Source organism: Theropithecus gelada, chromosome 6, assembly GCF_003255815.1.
Source record: "Theropithecus gelada isolate Dixy chromosome 6, Tgel_1.0, whole genome shotgun sequence".
In the NCBI taxonomy this organism is placed as follows: Eukaryota; Metazoa; Chordata; class Mammalia; order Primates; family Cercopithecidae; genus Theropithecus; species Theropithecus gelada.
Genome location: NC_037673.1, coordinates 139,672,345 through 139,696,230, shown reverse-complemented (window position 1 = coordinate 139,696,230; position 23,886 = coordinate 139,672,345). Strand labels below are relative to the sequence as shown.

General features: G+C 35.6%; 1 protein-coding gene across 3 annotated transcripts in view; it reads left to right on the top strand.

Moving 5' to 3' along the window:
- The window catches only part of NR3C1 (nuclear receptor subfamily 3 group C member 1), a 155,186-nt gene that overhangs the window by 33,764 nt on the left and 97,536 nt on the right, over nucleotides 1-23,886 (top strand). The window lies entirely within an intron of this gene.

The following is a 23,886-nucleotide window of genomic DNA, read 5'->3' as shown; positions in this document are numbered from 1 at the left end:
TTCATGTGCTTTTTTATATGAATAAGTTTAAGTGGCCTTTTGAAAGTAGAAAGGGTAGACAACCTAAGTAACATCTGCACGTCACCATTTCAGTTTTTTTCCTTAAATAGTGGTATTCAGTATCCCATTGGCCAATGGTGAGGATTTTATTTAACATTTTAAAAATAATATTGCTCATTAACAGATAAGGAAAAATTATATACATTCAGGAGAGTATAATGTCTCAATAACATCTTGTTGTGCATGTTCATTCAGCTGTTTTAGAATATGTTCTTATATTACAATAAATGATACCCTTACTTACATAGTCAAAAGTTGTGCTGCCTTATTTGTAAATTTGTTAAGTGTTAGCTTGAGATTAACGGGTTAAAAGCAGAAGTACCAACAAAGAGCCCTGTTCTTCAAACTGAATCTTCTGTTAAAGGATTTGAGTTTTGAAATTGCTAAAGCAATGCAGTGAACAGTGTACCAGACCATAGTATTAGACACAGGTCTTGCTCACAGGGTTCTTGCCCTAAAGTAGACAAGTTATGTCTGCCGATCAATCTCTTTAATAGAGGAATTGGTGCCAACATGGTGCAAAACAAAATTTTACTTTCAAATGTTCCTGTTCTCAAGTAGATAACTGATGGCCAAAATTGTTAAGTTTCAATTTTCAGCTATCATTTGATTTTTCTCTTGTTTTTTATACTCAGTTATAAGCATACTGATATTTCTGTCTGACCCAAAAAGGTCAGAAAATGGAATTATCAGAAAAAAGTTCTAAATGTAGACATATGTGTTGGTAGAGGTTAATTTCTCTACCCTGTAACCTCATTCCCAATTCAGATAAATGCTAGGTTTTATATCCATTTTAGGTGTGACGGAAAATATAAAAATGTGGATTGTAGTGACCCAAGATTGATTAATCAGCGGGTTTTTTTTAAAAAGAAGACATAGTAGACAGAATGATTTATTTGTATGTAACCATTGAAGTTTTTTCTGAAATGTTAATGATATTCATCATTCCCATTAACTTGTTATTCAGATTTTTGAAAATACTTTTTCTATGAAAGCTATCCCTAACCCTGAGGATGTCTCTTTCTTTCCTCTTCATGTAGGAAGTTCTTGTTAGGGAAATAATTTAGACTTAGATTTAGGGTATGTTCTGTTCTTCTAAAAGGCTTAGTTGTCAAAAAAAAAAAAAAAACACACACACACACAAAAAACAAAAACAAAAAACCCTTGGTTCTTACGGTTAATGCGAACTACTTCCTAATCTATTGTTTAAATAATTATCTTTTATTTAGAAGAACACTACTTCAACCTGAGTTGAAGGTTTAAAATGGTTTTAGTAAGGAGATTTAAGATGTTTCTTACTGCATAAGCTGTTGTGTTTTAAATGCTAAAAGACATGCTGTGTTTTAAAATTTTCAATTGCAAATTTTTGGCAATAGAATTCACATACTTGGTTTTCTTAAAAGAGTTAAGTATGGTTGATTTGACTAAGCTATCTGTAGGAAACTCTTAAATTGACTTATAAAACGTAATTATACAAAGAAAAATAAAACATCTTAGGAAACTCTTGGGGATTAGTAATGGATTTTGTCCTGATAATCATCATGCATGGTTTTCATTTTCCTTACTATAAAGAAAAAGCATGGGACAAAACTTACTTTCCATTTGCTATGAACTTTTAAACTCTATAAAATCTGGGATATAGAGTATAAGTAGGTGAACATAGTTACTCTTAAATCACTGAAGGTGATTTTAATGCTTTAACTTTTATAGTACTTTATGACATAAAGCATCTTCATGTATCTTTAATTTGGGCCCCATAACCTTATGGAGGTAGTAGGCAAGGAATGATGATGCTGCTCTTTAGAAGTTCTTTAATATCGAAAGAAATGATTATTTTTATGCCAGTCTGTGATTGGGAAATATAATCAGTAGTCTGTGTCCTAACAAGAAGGTATAATACTTTATACAGGGTATTTTGTTAATATTTGAAGATTTTGTACCTTACGGCATTAACTTAGCACTGGAAACTATGATTACCCAAAACAAAGCTTCATCCAAATAAATTGAAACAGTGTTTCTTTTAAACCATCATTGAATTAGTCTATTGTTTCCAAACAACAGCCCTGATATAGCTAAAATTAGTTGCTTTCTCTTCTCTATATGTTACATGACTCTAGCCAAACATTTGCTATGACCAGTGGCCCTGAGTGGTCAGCAGATAATCAACACGTTGAGACCACAACTTGATTGAATACTGACCTTCTGACTTTACGTAGAAAAACATTAAATGCCACTAATAACTTGAATTCCTTTTAAATTAAAAAAAATTATAAATTGCAATTTGACTTTTTAAAATGCCACCTAAAATTTTTTTTATCAGAATGCTTCAAAAAAAAAAAAAAAAAAATCCTCACTTTATTCTCTGGGGGTGGGAAGAGGCAATTCCTTCCTTCCACCACAACATTGAATTATCACATAAAATTGTAAAATTGTGAATATTATGATTGAGTTTAGTAAAGCATTTTCTTTTTAAGTTCATTTATAGTAAAACAAGAGAAACCTTATTGATTCTCAAAATCTATTCTTTAAGTAAAACAAACTAGCCATTCTAACTTAATATGCTTTTAAAAATACTGAAATTCAGTACGTTTAGCATAAACTTACTGACGAAGGCACATTTCTGCATTATTTGATTTTCAGCCTTGTTTCATTTAAGCATTAATGGCAGAGGTAGAGAAAAGAAATGGTTTTAGGTGGTATTAGAGTTTTTATTGGGATTATGTTGAAATTTTAGTGTTAAAAAATTGTTCGTATCCTGAACGGAGGGATTATTGGAGAGAATGAATGATGTTGGATGAACTTGTAAATTCAGTCTTCGGCAGAGTCTAGGGCTCTGATGATTGGCACTTAATGAAACTACTAAAATTTATGTAGATTTTAATGTCTCAGTCGCATCTGTATCTAATTTCATAAAAGTAATGAAATTGAAGACCTATACAGATACAGAATGAGTGAAGCAAATTCTGCTAACATCATGTTGAATGCTTTCTCAGAAAAAGAGGAAATATAAAGAGAAGAGATTTGTTTTGAGTATGATTTACCCCCTCCTCCATGGATACTTTCTTTACTTCCTACCTTTTTTCTTTTTCTTTTCCTTCTAAAGATTCTGGCAGTGGGTGTTTCAGTGTTTTTTAAGCTTAATATTTCTGGTATTCATTTATGTAAAGTGATTTCTGAATGTTAAAGGAGATTTCCTTTTAAATATTTATTTTTAGCTTTATGATGAGAATCTTATTTTTTAAATCTATAACTTGTTATGACTATATGATTAGTAAAAGAAAAGCTTTTAAAACACACTGTGTATTCAGGTGTGTCATTTTAGTGTGGAATGACTAATACAGAAATATGTGACTAGCATGTGGTCAGATTTTATTGAAAATACTTGTGATGTTTCTATGGCTGTTCCCCTTATATTTTTATAATTGGTAACATAATTCATATGCTATTTTGGTTTTGTCTATTTGTGTTACATATATTTTAGTCTGATCACTTTTGCTGTTTATTTAATGTTTATACATTTTATGAAAGAATTATTCTGAAATATACTTTGCGTAAATGTAGGTTAAATGCAAATTGTATTAACAGTGAAATGAATATGTGGGTAGAGATCACTTTAGGGGCCTTTTGAGATTTAGTGAAGGAAAGATTATATCGAAAGGGTTTACTTCAATGTGACTGCCTAATGTGAAAGTCAGAACATCTGCATTAATTGGTTAGTTACATAAATCTTAGTCCACTCCGGCCTACAGGTGATTGAAACAGACCAGGAAATCTTAATTTACATTAAGTTTAGACTAGGTCTGAGGCATAGTTCTTAAAGCACATTCTTTTTTACTTTAATGATTATACCTAATTTTAATTAGCAGTGAGTTCCCATTATGTGCTACTACTTATGGGGGCAAATTAAATAAGCAAAATAGGTTTGTGCTGAATCGCATTTACCCTTCTGAGGACATCCTGGTAATATTTTCATCAAGAGTAATTGTGTAATGCAGTATTTACAGGTATTTGCCAGATTAATGGGCACTTGTTTTCATATTTCTGAGTCATGAAAAATACACATTGGTGATTCCTATTGCATAAAGAGTTTTCAAGAAATATTTAGTTGCATTAAGCTATAACTACAAAAAAAATCAATTACTTATTGACCTTTACAGAGAATTTTTAAAAGCCCATGCTCTCCTTATTTCTGCAGCTTCAGGGAGCCAACTGCTCTTATTTTCTTCTGGCATATTCTATTAATACTTGGGTTTTGTATTTTTCAAATAAATAAAATATTCCTATTGAGAATTGAAAAAGAAAAGATCTACTAAGCGTTCCCTTCCCCTTTGGATTATGTGTGATCGTTTCTGTGCTAAACTAGATTAGGGTGTGACTTGTGATGGTGATTTTTGTTCATTTTACATATTAAGAAAGAAATAGAATTTTATCACAGTTCAAAATTAGTTGTAAACAGTGGTTTTAACCCCCAAACACTTAATTTTGACAGGTTGCTTTCTTTATTCCTCAGTACCGTTGTAAATGTCTCTAAATACAGAATTTCCAGTGGAGTTCATAAATTAATTGGTAGTGGAAGGTGAAGAGGGAGGAGCAACAGAGATGTGCAGTGCTATGAATAAGTTTAGGAATATCAAGATCAATTCTGAAAGCTAACAGTTTGGATCAACTGTCATGAATTAGAGGTTCAAGAAGAGAAAAATTTAGGGCTATATTTAGGCACAAGGAAATGCATTAATCAGGATTACAATTTAGCTTCTTTTATTTGAGGTAGAAATCTAAAACTAATCATGGCTATATAATACTAATTGTTGAGTTATGTTGTTGTTTCTTACTATGCTTTATTACCGAAAAAGGATAAAATACACATTTTACTTTCTTTTAGATTATTTTAGGTAAGATTAAGTTCATATTTGTCCCATTTTTATTTAAGCTGCTGTTTAATAAATGAAAATCTAATGACTTGAATGTAGTCAACCTGATGTCTTAATATTGATATAATCATTTCATATTTCATAGTGCCCTTTTACAGCCATTGTCAACTGACTGGAGAGCAACCTTTTTCTTTGGTAATATATTTCTATGGATTATGTATTTTTTCTGCTGGAATATTGAGAAAATTAATTTTTCATAATACATATGTAGAATAAATTATGGGGTTCTGCAAGTGCTAGACAGTCACTTAAACTATATTGCAATACATTCCTTAAATTCAATATTTTGAATGAAAATGTGTTATCCCCTAATTTTATCCCTGGGCTAATTTAAATATTAATTGCATCCCAATAGAGCTGCATGCTTAAACATACTTTTTCAGAGTAACCCAAGTATTAATTTTGAGTGCTTCAAAATATTTTTTAGCAAGTTGCAACAAGATTAATAGTGTTTATAATGCAGCAAGTTCAGTGAAAGTACCTGTTGTTTTAGAATTTTTTTTCATTCACACTATAGGGCACCAAAAATATATATAAGGGGAAAAAAGGTTTAATGATATGATTAGTTGTAAATGTTTACACATTATCTTACCTTGAATTTTTATTTTTGTAAAAAAATAATTTGAGAGTTCAGTAAGTATGCAGTGTTTAAGATACACAGTTTGTTGCAAAAAGTGTGAACTTACTATTTCTTTTTACAATAAAATTAGCCTTTATTCTAGTTGATTTCATAATTGTCCATAATATTTAGCCGTGGCTATTATGAAAGTATATTTGATAGCCAAATTTTGAAAGCTATTGTGAAATGATACAATTCAGTACATGATTTATTATTTCATGCTGTTTGGGGCAATGCTGTGACTTATGACCTTATGATTGTCACATGCTGAACACTAAAGCTCTACCAGTTTGTTATGGACACTTTTACTTTATGTTATTGTTTTAATGTTTTCTTTTGTAATTACTGAGGATAAGAGCTTCCTTAATTTTAAGACTATTTAAATTTCAGATTTTCCTTTTTTATTTTTTTAACCCTTAAGTCCCTTCCAAAGAATTTGATTTAGTTATTTAGTAGTAGAAACAGAAGAAAAATACTCAACTAAAAGTCCAAAGACCTAGTTTCTAATGCTAAGGGAGACAGTCTGTGGCCTCAAACTAGGTACTTTGGAGTCAAAAATACTTTCTTTACAACTATGAATTGTTTTCAAAACACGTGTGTGTGTTTCTAAAATTCCAAAATCCTTTCAACGCATCAATTTGATGAGGGCAGTAATTAGGGTGGGGAATGGTATAACAAAGTTAGTTCTTTGACATTTTCTTTATAGATTATCAAGTGTAAGACAAATAGATGTGAATACAGATTTGGGGTTTTTATAAGATAAGGATTTAAAATAATGTAGTTGGTGATACATAAAAAATAAACTATTGCTGTTGTTAGCACCCGAGAGGTGGGGCTCTTGGGTTCTCAGAGCTTGTTTTCTATCTTAGGTACAGTTATTTTAGATTAGAACTTAAAAGAACTTGAGAGCTCCCCTAATCTTACCCCCTAATTTTTTCGAATGAGAAATTGAGATCCATAGAAAGTGTTGAGGTAAAGATCACAGAACACTTAATTAGTGGTGTTGCCAGTTTGAATATCTCAATTCTTAGTTATCTAAGTTCCCCGGTAGGCTTCTTTAATTATCTGGGTCTCTTCTAGACATTTGAAACAAATAGTCGATTGACATAATACAGACTAGCCACATACTTTATAAGAGTTACTTTTGACTCATTTAGATTTTTAAAATATACAGTGTCTATATTCTTCCCTATACATTTTGTTAACCTATTTTTCCCTAATAATGATTAAGCACCAATTATGTGACAGCACTATGCTAAGCACTTTGCATGCATTCATTTCATTTAAATCTCAACTCTGTGAAAGTTTTTATTCTAGTTACCGTATTAAGTCTTGATTCTGTCAATATCCATGTAGCACAGAAGGCAGCAGTTATTTACCTTAATTTTACAAATGTGAAAACTAGAGGCATTTTAAGAGAAAAAGAGAAAAGAATAGCCAGGAAATCTTAATACTTATCTGAAGGGAAATATTTAATATTGGGTATGTTAGTTCCTCATGTATCTTTAATAATTTTTGTCAACAGCAAATCTTAAAATATGAGGGATCAGGCCTTTACTCTCTTGCATATATTTGTAAAGTCACTTACTGCTTTTTGTCACAGTTTCAGTTTCTGTAAAATACGGCGTTTTTACCTGACAGGATTTGTGCATGTATGTTTACTTTGAAAATTAGAAAGCATTATAAAAATGCAAGGTGGAATTTTTAAAGCTCTGCCAAGTTCACTTAGCTTAAACCAGTATGACGCTCATTGGCTAAAGTGCATTATGACATCTGTGACTGTGGTGTAGGTATTTCCTATAATCAAGACTCTTTTAGGGTCTGCTCCATGCAATCCCGGAAAGGTCATGAATTACAGTTTCGTGAAGACTACTGTATTTTAAGGCCTTCAAATGCCAAGGTAATATCTTTACAATGATTTTTTTTTCAGTTTTATTTTTTTGAAAGTGCCTTCAATGAAGTTTTCAGTGGATTTTGTTGAGGGATATGAAGTATGCCATCTAAATAATAGCCATAGTGATAACTCCACCCACATTGTTATATTTTTATTAATAAATGCTAGAGTATTCTCTTTCTAGTATTTCCTGTTCTGATGTTTTTGTGTAATCAAGTATGCAAAGATTCTTTGTCATTAGAAACCTTAATTTGCCTGAAAATGGGAATGAAGTAAGGTTTAAATTTTTTTTTACATTTATTACATTTATTGAAGCTGTCTGAAAAAGCTCTTGAGTATGCTGAATACCAAAATTTATCCTAACTGCATAAATTTGGGAGGATTGTGAAACTTGACTGCACTTACTTTTTTTCTTTATTGATCAAGTGGTTGAAAAAAACTTGAGTTAAACAAATTTGATGTATTAAAGCGAAGTTATAAAAGCAGAGGCAAGCATAGCATTATTAAACGGCAGTTTAAATTGGTAAACATACCGATGTAGAACCTAAGTTTGTAGGCAGCTTTCTTAGATGGAAACTTAAAAAAAATTTTAATTAGAACATTATGTGAAATTTGTCATCTGGAATTCAGCTGGGTTTATTAAGGATAAAGTGTATGACTATAAAATAGATTTTTTTTTTAAACAGAAAACCCAAAATAAATGTTCTAAATTTCCACCTTGGGAGGCTATGTATATTGCTCCTCTTTGAAACTGCCTTCAGAACCACCTTGTAAGCCGTAAAAGAAAATTGGACTCATTGCATTACAGTAACACCTAACTGTTCTTGCTCAAAGAAAATGTATTTATTCCTAAGCCTTATTTGTGTGACTTCAAATCATTTGAGTATTTCCAGATATTTAGAAATTTACTCCTTTCTTGAATAACATTTATTTTCTTTGAGGGTATTTAAAAAAGCCCACATAGATAATTCTACAGAAAATGTTTAATTATGTTTTGAATATGCCTGGAATAAGTGAATAGCTTGCCAGGGTGACTATTCTGAAATGGATGATGCTTGTTGGTTAAGTTCTGATTTGTGTTTTCTTTAAGTTATTAAGGAACTTTATGCTAACAGTTTATATATTCCCCCTTCTTGGCATAGTAAAGAAGTAATAGAGACTACTCACCTCTAAGCCTGATTTTTAAAATGAGTATTTATTTTATGTTTAAGTAAGGTAGGTCTGCTTTTGACTTGGACTTGAAGGGAACTTGGCAATAGCAGATATAATGTAAATATAATGTGAATTCCTACAGCAGTCTCCCAAACAGTTTAATTTCCCATTCATACACATTTCCCTTAGTGTATCAGGGAATTAAGTATCTGATTATCAGTATAGCAAGAGCAACTCAAGTATACTAAAATTATTTATGCTTATAAAATAGTTTGAGTTATAACTACAATATAAAATTCATATATTTATGACTTTTATTCCTCACAACCTGAAAAAAAACTCTGCGATTACTGATAGTACTTTTAAAAACTAAATGAATTTTGTTACTACTATTTTCTAAATTTAGTCATGTTTACTGTTCAAAAAATGCTAGACTAAAATGGATCCTAATCTTTGAAATGATGAAGACACGTGTAGTGGTGTCAAAAATAGGATATTCATTTTGTAACCATTCTGTTAGTGCTGAAGTTCTTAGAATTTCTTTGTGACAACAGCCTACTTAAGAACTTTAAATTTTTTAGGATTGTACTAAAAGCAAACTGTTTTCTTGGATATTTGTTCTTTCTCCCCAAAAGATGATTTATAAGTTTTCAGAGCTAAGAAATGGGGATGAAGAGCCATTCTAGCATAGCAGGTAATGTTTTACTGCTAACAGATTTTTCTCTACACTGCTTTATTAGCCTTGAACCTCCTACTTTGTTCTGTCAGCTGGGAGGCTGGTAGATTTTCTATTAGGTAGCAAATGCTTCTCATCACTAAACACATATCATGGGCTGGTGTTAGTGCAGTCTGTAGATGGGCACTGCATTTTTAATCAAGAAATGTTTTTGAAGGAAAGAAAAATAGGTGAAGTAATTTCTAACTCAGTATTTTAGGGATGAGTCACCTTTTCATTGATAATGACATTTAACAGAGCTGTACAGTGTTTTGGGGGTCCCAGAGACATATTTAAACAAGAAAATAGTAAATAAGGAAGCCAGAAGGAAAAGTTATAAAACTATTAAGAAAAAAATGAAAATTCTAAACTTCAATTCTGGTGTCTGGCTAAATTTGATTTTTGTATGCCTCAGTGTTTCTCTATGGACACTGGGAAATCAATAAGCAGCCTAGCTACGTTATTATGTTCGTAAGTGGAAGAACTAAAGAACTACAAAGACATGTTCTAGGCCAAGAATTCTTGAGATAGATAGAGTGGGAGGTTAACTAGATGATCTCCAAGGTCCTTCTAATTGCGCTTGGCAGCAGCAAGCATTTATCAAGCTAGACACTGGGCATATGGAGATGAGGAAGATGAAAATCCCCAGCAGCATGGAGAGCACTCTGATGATACTCATCCCTGCCTACTCCTCCCTCAATTTGCTTTTTGAAATGTGAGCTTGAAGGATCTCAAGCTCCTTCCTGGGAAGACGTAACTGAAATTTCATGGAGGAACTGCATGGATGAATGGGAAACAAGATTTTATTCAACTATTTGGAATAAGAAAAGGGGCAACAAGGAGTATGAAACAAAAGAAAGAAAAGATGGAAAGAATTAGTTGACTAGATGAGGACTGAGTAGATAGGAATGAGCCAACAGGAGACTTCAGCAACTAATGGCTGAAAGTATTATGTGGATGCATATTGTCATCAAATACTACATGATACAAGACAAGGAGAATACATGACTTTCACCATAACCTCAGTTTGTGTACCCTAGGTGCAAGATATTTTTTTCTTCTAGTCACTTAAGAATATCCTTACTCTCTAGGAGAAATAATCCTCTTTCTGGGCTCCCCAGTGTATAAGCTCAAATCTGAGGAAGTTTTAACTGAAATGTTCTTTCTCCAGGTACCCACATAGTTTACTCTCTCACTTAAATGTCAGCTCTGTAAAAGAGATCTCTGACTGCTCTATCTGAAATAGTAGCATCTTTCACATAGTCTTTCCATCTTCTTAACATCATCTGTCTAATTGTGTCTTATCTGCTCACTGCTACAATGTAAGCTCCGTGAGATCAGTGATACTGTCTGCCTTGCTTACTTCTGTATGCCACCATCTAGAATAGTGTCTAGGCTATAGTAAGACCTCTACAAATACATGTTGAATACCTAAATAAACAAAATTTGACATATACACCAAAAAGATGTATAGGAATGGATTATATTTCTAATCTTTCCCGAGTAAGAAAAATGTCAGCAGATACTGAATATCACTGAGAGAGATGATAGCCCAGGTTATCTTCCCCAGATAGAAATAAGCCTTAAGACTGACAGGTGTATATGAATACAGAGAGAAGTGTACATAAAGATGTATTTTCAATTGTTGTCAGTCTCTAAATTTGCTTTAAGACTTTGAAATGGATTGCTTTTCATAATTTCTTGGAATAACTCTGGTCTGTTTACCATTGAAAAATTAGACTAGCCAATGTTTGTAAATGAAGGGTTAGAGGGTGTTTTCATTTGGTTGGTTGGTAAAAGCTTGCTCAACGCAGTAACTTATAGTAAATTGTCAGTATAGGAACTTTTGTAGCAGAAGCTTTATGCTTTTCACTTTTATAAGAATTGAGATTGTTTAAGCAGATGAGTCTAATGTATGTTTGTACTGACTTACCTAGGAGGTCAGGCAAGAAATCGGTTTCCTCATTTTTCAAATAAGGTGTGTGTAATCACTAAGAGAGGAGGGGTGTCTTATTTTTGCCTGAATTTTCAAAGTATCTTTTTTCAGCTTATTTACATTTTAGATTTCACTTATTCCATCTATAGTATATAACAGTCAAAGGGTTGGTAGGATAAGTTCATCTCTTCCACTAAGAGTTATGGGAGAGTTCAACCTAATATGGCAATGACAGAAAAGAGAAAATGCATGGTAAGTAGGTGTTAGCTATAGCAAGAAAATCAGATGAGGTCATTTAAGAATGAACTGCTCTAATGTTGAGGAAAAAAGAGGGGAGGGACAAGGACAGGGCTCTGGAAGGCAACCGAAGAGAACAGCCACAAAAAATAATGAATAGCTGAAGAATGAGGAGACAACAATCTTAAAATGTGGCAGGGAGAGGGTAGTTGTCATATCAACTAGCATAGAAGAGACAGAATAGAATAACATAAATATATGAGGGATTATTGTTGTTGAAACCAATCCTTCAAACGTGAACATTCTCAAAAATCAAAGCCAGATAAATTAGGGAAATCTTAAATGGCACAATATTACTAGTAATTCGTTTATAATTTTTTAAAAAAGGAACCTTAAATTTGAAATTTAGATGTAATTAAAGCAGATCATAAGAAACATACTTCTGAGACACAAAGACCCTGAGATTTGGTTAAGAGTAAGGTACAAAGGCTGGAAGCCAGAAGGGAATTAAGTTTCTGTTCCCTGAGAAGTCAACACAACAGGAAAAAACTGGCCACACCCTAATTCAAACTCTTACCACTCTTATCAGTAGTCTCCTAATTCTCTAGTTTTCCCCTCTCCCTTCTTAATTCATTCTGCAGTCTACTGCCAGATTAATCTTCCTAGAACACCACTTTCAGTGTTATTCCCCTGATCAAAAAGTGTCTGTGGTTTTGTTGCTCATAGCATAGTGGTTCTCCATCTTTGTACCACAACCCATATGCCAGCTGATAGATGGTGGGTAGCCACAGGAATTGTCCATAACCTTTGGAGGATTTGGCTTATACATAGTCTTTTATCCAAGAAAGCATATCTGAGTGTAAGTGAGCATTATAGGGATAGTCTTTGAATCGACTCTTTTTAAAATTTATTCTTCTTTTTGCAAATGCCCCTTCAGAATTTACAGAAATAATGTGTTCATTCCATCTGTAAAATACCCGAAAATGTTAATAAACTTATTTCCGTCACCTCTCCTTTCCTATTTCTTCCTGCACATCTCCCCTTATTCTCCACATTTCCTTGTAATTATATAAGCATAAACAGAGACATATATGATATTTTCTGGGTCGCTTGCCTTTAAATAAAATAATGGGGTTATCTTATACCCTTTTGTCTGCAGCTTGCTTTTCTAACCTAACAAGCACACCTTGGACATCCTTCCAGGTCAACAGACGCGGATCCCATTCTTTTAAATAGTTATACGATATTCTATTCAGGTGGTGTCATAATTTTTGCCACTACAAACAAGTTTCTAATAAACACCCTTTTCTATGTATCCTTTACAAACAGCAACTTTTTTCCTAAGCATAGATGATATGGTTTGGCTCTGTGTCCCCACCCGAATCTCATCTCAAATTGTAATCCCCACATATCAGGGGAGGGGCCTGGTGAAAGGTGATTGAATCATGGAGGCAGACTTCTCCTTTGCTCTTCTCATGATAGTGAGTTCTCATGAGATCTGGTTGCTTGAAAATGTGTGGCACTTCCCTCTTCACTCACTGTCTCTCCTGCCCTGCCATGTGGAAACATGCTTTCTTTGCCTTCCACTGTGAGCGTAAGTTTCCTGAGGCCTCACAGTCATGCTTCCTGTTAATCCTGTGGAACTATGAGTCAGTTGAACCTCTTTTCTTTATAAGTTACCCAGTCTCAGGTAGTTCTTTATAGCACTGTGAAAATGGATTAGTACAGAAAATTGGTACCAGCACAGTGGGGGCATAGCTGTCAAGATACCTGAAAATGTGGAAGTGACTTTGTAACTGGGTAATGGTCAGAGGTTGCAATGGTTTGGAGGACTCAGAAGAAGACAGGAAGATGAGGGAAAGTTTGGAACTTCCTAGAGACATGTTGAATGGTTTTGACCAAAATGGTGATCATGATATGGACAATAAAGTCCAGGCTAAGGTGATTTCAGGTGGAGATGAGGCACTTATTGGGAACTGGAGCAAAGGTCACTTCTGCTTTGCTTTGGCAAATAGACTGACAGCATTTTGCCCCTGCCCTAGAGATCTGTGGAACTTTGAACTTGAGAGAGATGATTTAGAGTATCTGGCAGAAGAAATTTCTAAGTAGCAAAGCTTTCAAGATATTGCCTGGCTGCTCCTAACAACATACAGTCATATGTGTTCACAAAGAGATGGTCTGAAGATGGAACTTACGTTTAAAAGGGAAGCAGAGCATAAAGGTTTGGAAAATTTGCAGCCTGACCTTGTGGTAGGAAAGAAAAGCCTATTTTCTGGGGAGCAATTCAAGCCAGCTGCAGAAATATGCATAGGTAAATGTTAATAGCCAGTACAATAGGGAAAATGTCTCCAGGGCATGTCAGACACCTTCATGGCAGCCCTTCCCATCACAGGTCTGGAGGTGTTGGAGGAAAAAATGGTTTCGTGGGCCAGGCCCAGGGTTGCACTGCTCTCTGCAGCCTCAGGACATGGTGACCTGCATCCCAGCTGCTCCAGCTCCAGCTGTGGCTAAAAGGAGCCAGGAGATATCTTGGGCTGTTGATTCAGAGGGGGTAAGCCTCAAGTCTTGGCAGCCTTCTTGTGGTGTTGGGCTTGTGGGTGTGCAGAAGGCAAGAGTTGAGGCTTGAAAGCCTCTGCCTAGATTTCAGGATGTGTGGAAATGCCTGGATGTCCAGGAAGAAGTCTGCTGCAGGGGCAGAGCCCTCATGGAGCTCCTCTGCTAGGGCAGTGCAGAGGAGATATATGGGGTTAGAGCCCCCACATAGAGACCCCACTGGGGCACTGCCTAGTGGAGCTGTGAGAAGAGGGATACCATTCTCCAGACTCCAGAATGGTAGATCCACTGACAGCTTTCACCATGTGCCTAGAAAAGCTGCAGGCACTCGATGCTAGCCTGTGAAAGCAGGCGCAGGGGCTTGAACCCAGCAGAGCCACTGGGGTGGAGCTGTCCAAGGCCTTGGGAGCCCACCCCTTGTGTCAGTGTGGCTTGGATGTGAGATGTGGAGTCAAAGGAGATCATTTCGGATTTTTAAGATTTAATGACTACCACAAAAACCTACTCAGGTTTTTGGACATGCATGGGGCCTGTAGCCTCTTTGTTTTAACCAATTTCTCTCATTTGGAATGGGGGCATTTACCCAATGCCTGTACCCCAGATTTTTCTTGGAAGTAACTAGTTTTTTATTTTACAGTCTCATAAGCAGAATGGACTTGCCTTGACCCAGTGAGACTTTGTACTTGGACTTTTGAGTTAATGCTGGAAGGAGTTAAGACTTTGGGGGACTACTGGGAATGCGAGATTGTGTTTTGAAATGTGAGAACATGAGATTTAGGAGGGGCCAGAGGTGGAATAATATGGCTTGGCTCTGTGTCTCCACCCAAATCTCAATCACTTGTAATCCCCACATATTGAGGGAAGGGCCTGGTGTGAGGTGATTGAATCACAAGGGTAGACTTCCTCTTGTTCTCATGATAGTGAGTTCTCATGAGATCTGGTTGTTTGAAAGTGTGTGGCACTTCCCCCTTCTCTCTCTGTCTCCTGCTCTGCCATGTAAACATGTGCTTGCTTCTCCTTCACCTTCCACCATGATTCTAAGTTTCCTGAGGCCTCTCAGTCATGCTTCCTGTGATGCCCATGGAACTGTAAGTCACTTAAACCTCTGTTCTTCATAAATTACCCAGACACAGGTAGTTCTTTATTGCAGTGTGAAAATGGACTCATACAGTAGATTTCCCCAAAGTTGGGTTCCTGAATCAGGGGTATGTGAATTTAAAATTTTAACAGATATTTCCAAATTACTTTTTTCAAGGATTATAGCAAGTCACAGTTCCCCCTGGCAGTGTTTACACTTTTCTTTACAATAAAAATATATAAATCATTATTACTAACAAATTCCTTGCCATGAGTTCTAAAATTGATCACAACATATCAGTGTGCCATATAACATAGCTGAAGACTGTTGCAGTCTGGAATTCAAGCTCCTTCTCTGTGCTTTTAGCAATATGTAATGTTCAAAACCAATTTAATGCTACTTACTCTGTATGCTTTCCTTTATGGAGTCCAGGCCATAGCCCCCCTCCCTCATCTGATGGTATCCTCTGGCAGCCACAGACCACACAGTTCTTTCTATCTAAATTCGTCATTAGCACATAGTAGGTACCCAATAAATGTTTGTTGAATTAATAATGTTTGTATATTTCTAATTTATCTCCAAGTAAATCCAGTCTCCTTAAGGACAAGGAATGTTTTCACTATACCACCTAGCAGTTAAGGTACTCAATTTAGGTAGGGCTGTTTGAACAAAGAACCACAGAGGAAGCAAATAGCATGGCCTTGCCTTTAATACATATATTTTACTTCTCTTAGGGAAAACTGGAATGGTAAGAATCTAGTAACAATATTAAAACAGCACTTTTATTGAGCAGTTACTATATGTGAGACACAGTTCAAACTGCAGAGGATACAACAGTGAACAAGGCTGAAGTTGTTTCTGCCTTTCTGGAGCTTATGGTTTAAAGGTGTTACATTCAAGACATTTGAAGGACACATTTTAAAAATGCCATCCAATTTCAGGCTCTTTCCAGCAGAAACTGTGGAATATTTTTCCATTCATTCAGCATTTACTTAGTGCCTACTCTGCCAGGAATTGAAGAGAAAGCCCAAAGACAGGCAGACCTTACCTGAGAGGTAGTGAACTGACCAGGCAGGATGACTGTGGGCAGTAGACTTGTTTCCCAAGCTAGCCTCACCATTTCTGTATTTGCATATACAAGGAAAGGATTAGATATAGGGATTAGTGTCAGCATATACCCCAGGTACATTTGTTTTTAGTGAAAGGTGCCAGTCTTCATCCCTGTACCCAGTACACAAACCACTAAGGAGCATGCTCCTGTCATTGTCAAAGAATCGTAGAATTCCAAATGGAGCTAGTTTTGATATCCAGATCTCACTTCATGTGAGGAAACTAAGATCCAATATTGTGGGTAAGGATTAGGACTCTTCAGATTCCCTGGGTATGAATCTGACTAACAACTGTGTGAACTTAACCAAATTCATAACCCTATAAACTGTTTCCTCACTTTTAAAATGGGCATTACAAAATCATGTAAACTGCATAGCACAGTGTCTGGCACTTAAAGAGCACTCCTGAAGTTTTTAGTGATGTGGTTTCAGATTAGGCAACTCCTTAATGCCAAAGGTTTTTACTTGAGAACTCTGTCTATTGTGCCATACCACACCCTATTCATAAGCCTTTTTCATTAACTGATCTCAAACTGGCTTCATTATGATCATAACTTTATTTCAGTTTATTTTTAAAATTTATTTTTAATTTTTATGGGTATATAGTTAGGCATATACATTTATGGGGTACAGGGCATGTTTTGATGCAGGCATGCTTTGTGGGGGTGAGATATAATTGACTGGGGTGAGATATGTCATTGTAGTTTTGATTTGCATTTCTCTGATGATTAAGGATGTTGAACATTTCTTCATATACCTGTTGGCCATTTGTATGTCTTTTGAGAAATGTTTATTCAGATCTTTTGTCCATTTTTTTACTTGGATTATTTGATGTTTTCCTATTAAGTTGTCTGAACTCTTTATATATTCTGGTTATCATTCCCTTCTCAGATGGGTAGCTTGCAAATATTTTCTTCCATTTTGTGGGTTGTCTCTTTGTTGATTGTTTCCTTTGCTGTGCAGAAGCTTTTTAACTTGATGTGATCCCATTTGTCCATTTTTGCATTGGTTGTCTGTGCATTTGAGGTATTACTCAAGAAATCTTATCCCATACCAATGTCCTGGAGAGCTTCCCCAGTGTTTTCTTTTAGTTTCCTAGTTTCAGGTCTTAGATTTAAGGCTTTAATCCATTTTGATTTGATTTTTATATGTGGTGAGAGATAGGGGTCTAGTTTCATTTTGCCTATGGATATCCAGTTTTCCCAGCACCATTTATTGAAGAGACTGTCCTTTCCCTAGTGTATGTTCTTGGCACCTTTGCTGAAAATGAGTTCACTGTAGGTGTATGAATTTGTTTCTGGGTTCTCTAGTCTGTTCTATTGGTCTGTGTATCTGTTTTTATGCTAGTACTATGCTGTTTTGGTTATTCCAGTTTTGTAGTATAATTTGAAGTCAGATAATGTAATTCCTCCAGTTTTATTTTTTTTTACTCAGGATGGCTTTGGCTATTCCGGGGCTTTTGTGGTTCCATATAAATTCTAGAACTTTTTTTCTACTTCTGTGAAGAATGTCATTGATATTTATTGGTAAAGATTGCATTGAATCTGTAGATTGCTTTGAGTAGTATGGACATTTTAACGATATTGATTCTTCCAATCCATGAGCGTGGAATATCTTTCTATTTTTTTGTGTCCTCTTCAATATCTTTCATCAGTATTTTATAGTTTTCATTGTAGAGATCTTTCACTTCTTTGGTTGAGTTTATTCCTAGGTGTTTTATTTTATCTGTAGCTGTTGTAAATAAGATTACTTTCTTGCTTTCTTTTTTAGATTGTTCTCTGTTGGCATCTAGAAATGCCATTGATTTTTTGTATGTTGATTTTGTGTTCTGCAACTGTACTGAATCTGTTTTAATAGTTTTTTGGTGGAGTCTTTACATTTTTCTAATAAGATCATACAGTCTGCAAACGAGGATAATTTGACTTCTTCCATTCCAGTTTGGATTCCCTTTTTATCTTTCTCTTGTCTGATTACTCTGGGTAGGTCTTCCAGTACTATGTTGAGTAACAGTCGGCACCCTTGTCTTGTTGTAGATCTTAGAGGAAAGGCTTTCAGTTTTTCCCCATTGAGTATGATACTAGCTGTCAGTCTGTTACATATGGCGTAACTTTCAAATTAGGAAGTGGAGACTTTAACTTGTGGTACCATTATCAGATTTATATTTCAGCCGTAAGCTTGAAGAGGAACTGAAAAATGCATATGTGATGCATGTGCTTCCTATCTGGCCCTCTTCCCCGACCCTCCTGCCCTGTAATCTACACAAGTTCCTCTCTCAGTCACTCATCAACTACTTGAACCTCTGAGGAACTTGGGGTTAAGGTAAATTAGAATAAAACTGTCTGAAGAAGAGCAAGCCTTTCATGTCTTGAGAAGTTCTTGGGGTTTTAGAAATAACATCATTGCTTCTGTTCTCCAATTACTTTGACTTCTTCTTAAAAAGAATACTAACGTTCTGAAAGTCATAATACCAAGGTTCTACCTCTTCAAATAAGGACTTTTAAAAAATTGGTTTTTGTATGATTCAGTGTGAATTAAATCCCACAATGAAAAGGATTTTACTTTCTTAATGTAGATTTTAAAATACATAATTACTGATGTTTATAAGTAGATTTATTATACACACCGAAGCACCTTGCAAATTCTCGAATGGATCAGGTCATATTTTTCAGCCTTACTTTGAAACTTTAAGTCAAATAATTAAGGATTTGTTAAACATTTCTCTTAATATCAAGCTTTTCCATGTTGGGGCCCTCTTTTATAAGCAATCTTTTGTTTTCTCTGCTTGCTCAAAGTAGCTATGTTTGTTGTATCTGTTAGTATTTGCTCTATAACAAACACACTGGGTGCCTTCACACTTAGACTTGGCAATTATCACTCCTGTAAATGAGATATTACATAAGATAGGAAAAAGAACAGTATCATTCCGTATTAACAATTTAGAGCTGACTGCTTTTAAAATTTAGTGTTTTTAAAATAACCATTTATTTTTCCTCATGAGTCTATAAATCAGGTGGGCAGTTCTGCTGATCTGGCCAAGCTCAACTTATCTCAGCTGGGCACATTCAGTGTATCTGCTATCAGCTGGCTGGCTGGCTGGCTGGCTGGCTGGCTGGCTGTAGCAATGAATGGTGACAGCAGGCTGCCCTTAACTTTTTCACAGAGTAGCATCAGAGTTACAAAAGAACCAGCAGAACCGTGCAGAACTCTTTAAGACCTAGGCTTGGAACAACTATATTTCTACCACATTCTATTGGTGAAAGCAAATCACAGGGCTAGTCTAGATTCAAGTGGGTGAAGGAGCTGTAAATTATACTGCAAAGGAGTGTGACTGTAGGGAGAGGGGTGTGGGTGTGTGTTTTGTTTTGTTTTGTTTTGTTGTTTTGCAATTTGTCACAGTGATTGTAGGAATCAGGTGTATTTAAAATTCTGATCCTTCTGTGATATCGAATTGTTCATGAACCTTGCCTGTGGTGGAAAGACAGAACCATTGTGACAGAAGGATTAAAAACTTGTAATTTAGAGACTAACAAAGGTTCAGATTCCAGTTCCATCACTTATTTCTGCAATCCCGCAGAAGTTAATCTTCCTGATAGGCACTCAGTAATGATTGATTCACCTGAACCTCAGATTCTTTATGTATTTTAAAGAAAGGGCTAGGTAAATACAAAGCACTTATGTAACTGCTTTTATTATTGCAAACCTGGCTCCCACACTCCATTCAAGGTGTAATACTCAGTATCTTCCTTGAATTTAAAGGGAAGAGAAAGTGTGTTAGGGAAGGGAAGAGAAATATTTTACTAATTGTGGCCTCAGAATAAAGTGACCACTCACTGGGGGTATTTTCCTGTAAGAAAAGAATGGTTGAGGCTCAGAGTTAAGAGATGCAAATTCAAAAGTCTCCTTGGGGTAGGATTCTCTGTGATTCATTTGGTGAGAGGTGTAACATTAGACACAGTTCCAATGTAGGTTTCTTTTTTTAAAGAATTATGGTCCATCCTATACATACTGGGTGCCTTAATACAAGATTGGGCAATTATCACTCCTTTAAATCAGGTTTTACATAAGATAGGAAGAAGAACAGTATCATTCCACATTAACAATTGAAAGCTGACTGCTTTTAGAAAAGTAAAAGGGCCATATAGAAATAAAATCACATGAATTTCTTGTGTTAAACATAGTTGTCATATTCGGTGAGGACTAAACACCTAAATTCATCCCACTAGTAGTAGTAGAAAAGATGAAACATACACACACAGTACAACTAGATTAACTTATACAAAGGGCCAGATATCTCAGAATTCAGACAGTCAGAAATGTTGACTAGAGTTAATGCCTCTTTTAGGAGAGGTACCAGGTAAGTGTTCTCAAAGAACTGGAAACTGAGACTACCACCTCTGGCGTTATCTATTTGTGAACACAAGCAAGTCTGTGAATTTTTCTGCACTATAGCTACCTTTCATGTTTAATAATTATACATTCTTCTAAGAAAAGAAGCTAACATTTGGGTGTAATTTTTTATTAAGGATAAAATTTAGTGTAGACAATAAAGGCATTCGGCATAGAAGCCCTTACTTTTTTTGTTGTTTTTAAGTTAAACTGCCAGCCAACCTTTATGGATTGCAGTCTTTGCTTTTTTAATTGACATTTCCCAATTTCATTCATTTTGTATTTTTTTTTAAGAGACAGGGTCTCACTCTGTCACCAGGCTGGAGTGCAGTGGGGCAAACATGGATCACTGCAGTCTTGAACTCCTGGGCTCAAGCCATCCTCCCACCTCAGCCTCCCAAGTAGTTTGGACTACAGGTGTGCACCGCCATCCTTGACTTTCGTAGAGATGGGGTAGTGCTCTGTTACCCAGGCTGGTCTCACATTCCCGGCCTCAGGTGATGCTCTGGTCTCAGCCTCCCAAAATGCTGGGATTACAAGTGTGAGCCACTGCACCTGGCCCCCAATTTCAAAGACTACTTTCAACCATAAATCAACGGAAACTCCCTCAGACATATTTGGGATCCAAGGATATTTTCCCAAATGATTAATGCTAATTCATGTCAATACATTTTTGCAAAACCTACAAAAATGGACTACCAAAGAAAGATTCTTAATTTGGGAAAGACAGTTACTTGGAAAGAAGAGAAACTTGAGAGGCAAGTCGAGTTGAGTGTTCAGAAATGGGAGGATCATAAAGAGAGAGCCATAAAAATGTTTCTCCCTGTATTACCTGCTGATAGGATGTATCAATGAAGGTCTTACTAAGGACCTTATATCTTTTCAGTGCTGCACTACGTGCTCATAGGGAGGAAAGATAAATCATGTGTTTTTCCTGACCTCAAAGGAGCCTGTATCTGGCTAGAGAGACATGATGCAGACACATGAAATAATTAAGAAACAATTAACTGTAGCAGGTGCTAAAGAATATACCAAGAGGTCACAGAATGGTAAAGTGAGTGTGGGCTAAAGAATAGCCCAGAGCATCGTCAGATGGTTCTTCCTTATGCAAATTCACATTTCCTCTAGGTCAAGTATCATCCTGGCACCAGCAGATTCATAGGTAATGCCCTAAGGCTAGCCCAAGGCAAGTTGCAAAAGCCATCATATTGAGTCATGGCCTTTTTTTGGCGGGGGGGATGGCACCCCTTTCTTCTCTGCCAAATCAAGGAGTACAGTGCCCTCCTAAACCTGCTTTGTTTTAGTGGATTGTTAAAAAGAAGTGAATGAATTTATGCTTCGTTAGGGACAGGTTACAGTGGAATCCTGAGAAGTAAGGGGTATTTCTATTTAACAAATGACATAACTTGAAGGAATGAAATCATAAGGATGGAATTTCAGGCATTAATAAAAAGCTGATGAGCGATACTTTGAGACAAAAGAGGCTCCCCAGTGTAACTGAGATCACAGCACCTACTTCACACACACGGGAAACCAGTCCTATCTGTCTCTCCCATAGAGCAATGGCTGCCTTGTTTTTCCTCCCTCCCCCTATCGTTCATTCTAAATCTCCAGTCCTCCACTGCACCTTATCCAAACCCTGATATTCTTAAGTCACAGATGGTGAATCAATCAAAATTAGCGTTAAGAACTAGTGGTACATAACTACATCTGGAACGCAGTAAGAAAAATATGGATTTCTGTATGCTGTCTTCGCTCCCCACTCTTACCCCCATTTAAGAGTTACAGGATCAGAACCCAAGAATCTGAGATTTTTTTAAAGTCCCTAAAAATTTTGGATGATCACCCACATTTAGAACCACTGCTCTAAGAAGGACAATAAATATGCCAATAAATTCTGTTGCTAAGGAGGTGATTATGTGAGTTGGAACCCTGATAACATGAGGAGAATCCCACAATAGCCAAATAGTCCATGCCCTAGTTACATCATAATAAAGCCAAAAGCAGCAGGCCTACCTGACTTTCTCCAGAGGTCTGTCATGAACCTAGAGAGAAGGAACATGGACATATAGAGGTAGCTCTAGATGGAGAAGGGCACTAGGTGTCATGGAAATAATCATGTGCAAGAAGTAAAGAGGTGCTCTGAATGTCCTAGCCCTGCTTAGTTGTCTGTGTTCTCACTTGAGAATTTATCCACAATTCTTTCCCATTCTAACAATCTTTGGTTCCAGCTGCATTTGTGAAACAGCAAAAAGTTATGGTCCAGCCTCCTTCCACTGTATCATCTCATCCATTTATTTCTCCCACTACCCTTGTGTGTCAAACACTACCCTTGTGTGTCAGAAACTTTTTTGGCTTCCTGTGATTATCCAAGGTGTATGCCAACTTTTTTTTTTCTCCACATCTTTCAGCTTTCTGATGGGTAAAAAATTTCCTTACTTTGCTTTAGAATAATTCTCATTGGCATAAATCTAATTTTAGGGAGCCTCCCTTGAAAGCTAAATAACATTGATAATTTATGAAAATATAACATAGAGCATTATGCTTATTAGCATGTTAGTTTAAATAGAAGTGGTTCGTGAAAATTTTTCAAATGCCAAACCCTGTCCAGTGTTTTGTATTCTCCCAAATACTCATCCAGATACTATTCAGAATGTAACATGATTGTTTTGAAACAGGATTTTCCCCTAGTTTTTAAAAAAGGCACTTTATACATTAACCCTTATGTTCCTCTTTGATCAATTTTTCCAGTAGTTTAAACAGTTCTCAGGAAAGTAGATTTCTTACAGAAATTGTCAAGTGGCTCTGTGCTGTTAGCATGGGTACTAATCTTTTGGTTACTTTTCATATTTTTTATAATTTCTGGAATTTGACAACTTACTTCTAAATAAAAGTACATAATTTATATTAAAAATTTTGAATAACAATCTAATTTGTAAAATATATGTGAGCAGCGTGTATGTGTGTGATGTGTGCACATACAAATTATGTCTCTTAAAAATGTATCATGGACATCTTTCCATGTCCAAACAAATCTACCTCATTTTTTCTAATAGCCATATGGGTATACCATAATATATTTAACTAGGCCCCTATTAAAAGAATTTTGACTCTTTTGTAGCTATTATAGTGTTACAGTGTTGATCTGTGTATGTATCTTTGTATCTTTGTATATGTGTATGTGTATTTTCCCCCTAGCTGTTTCAGATTTCTCTT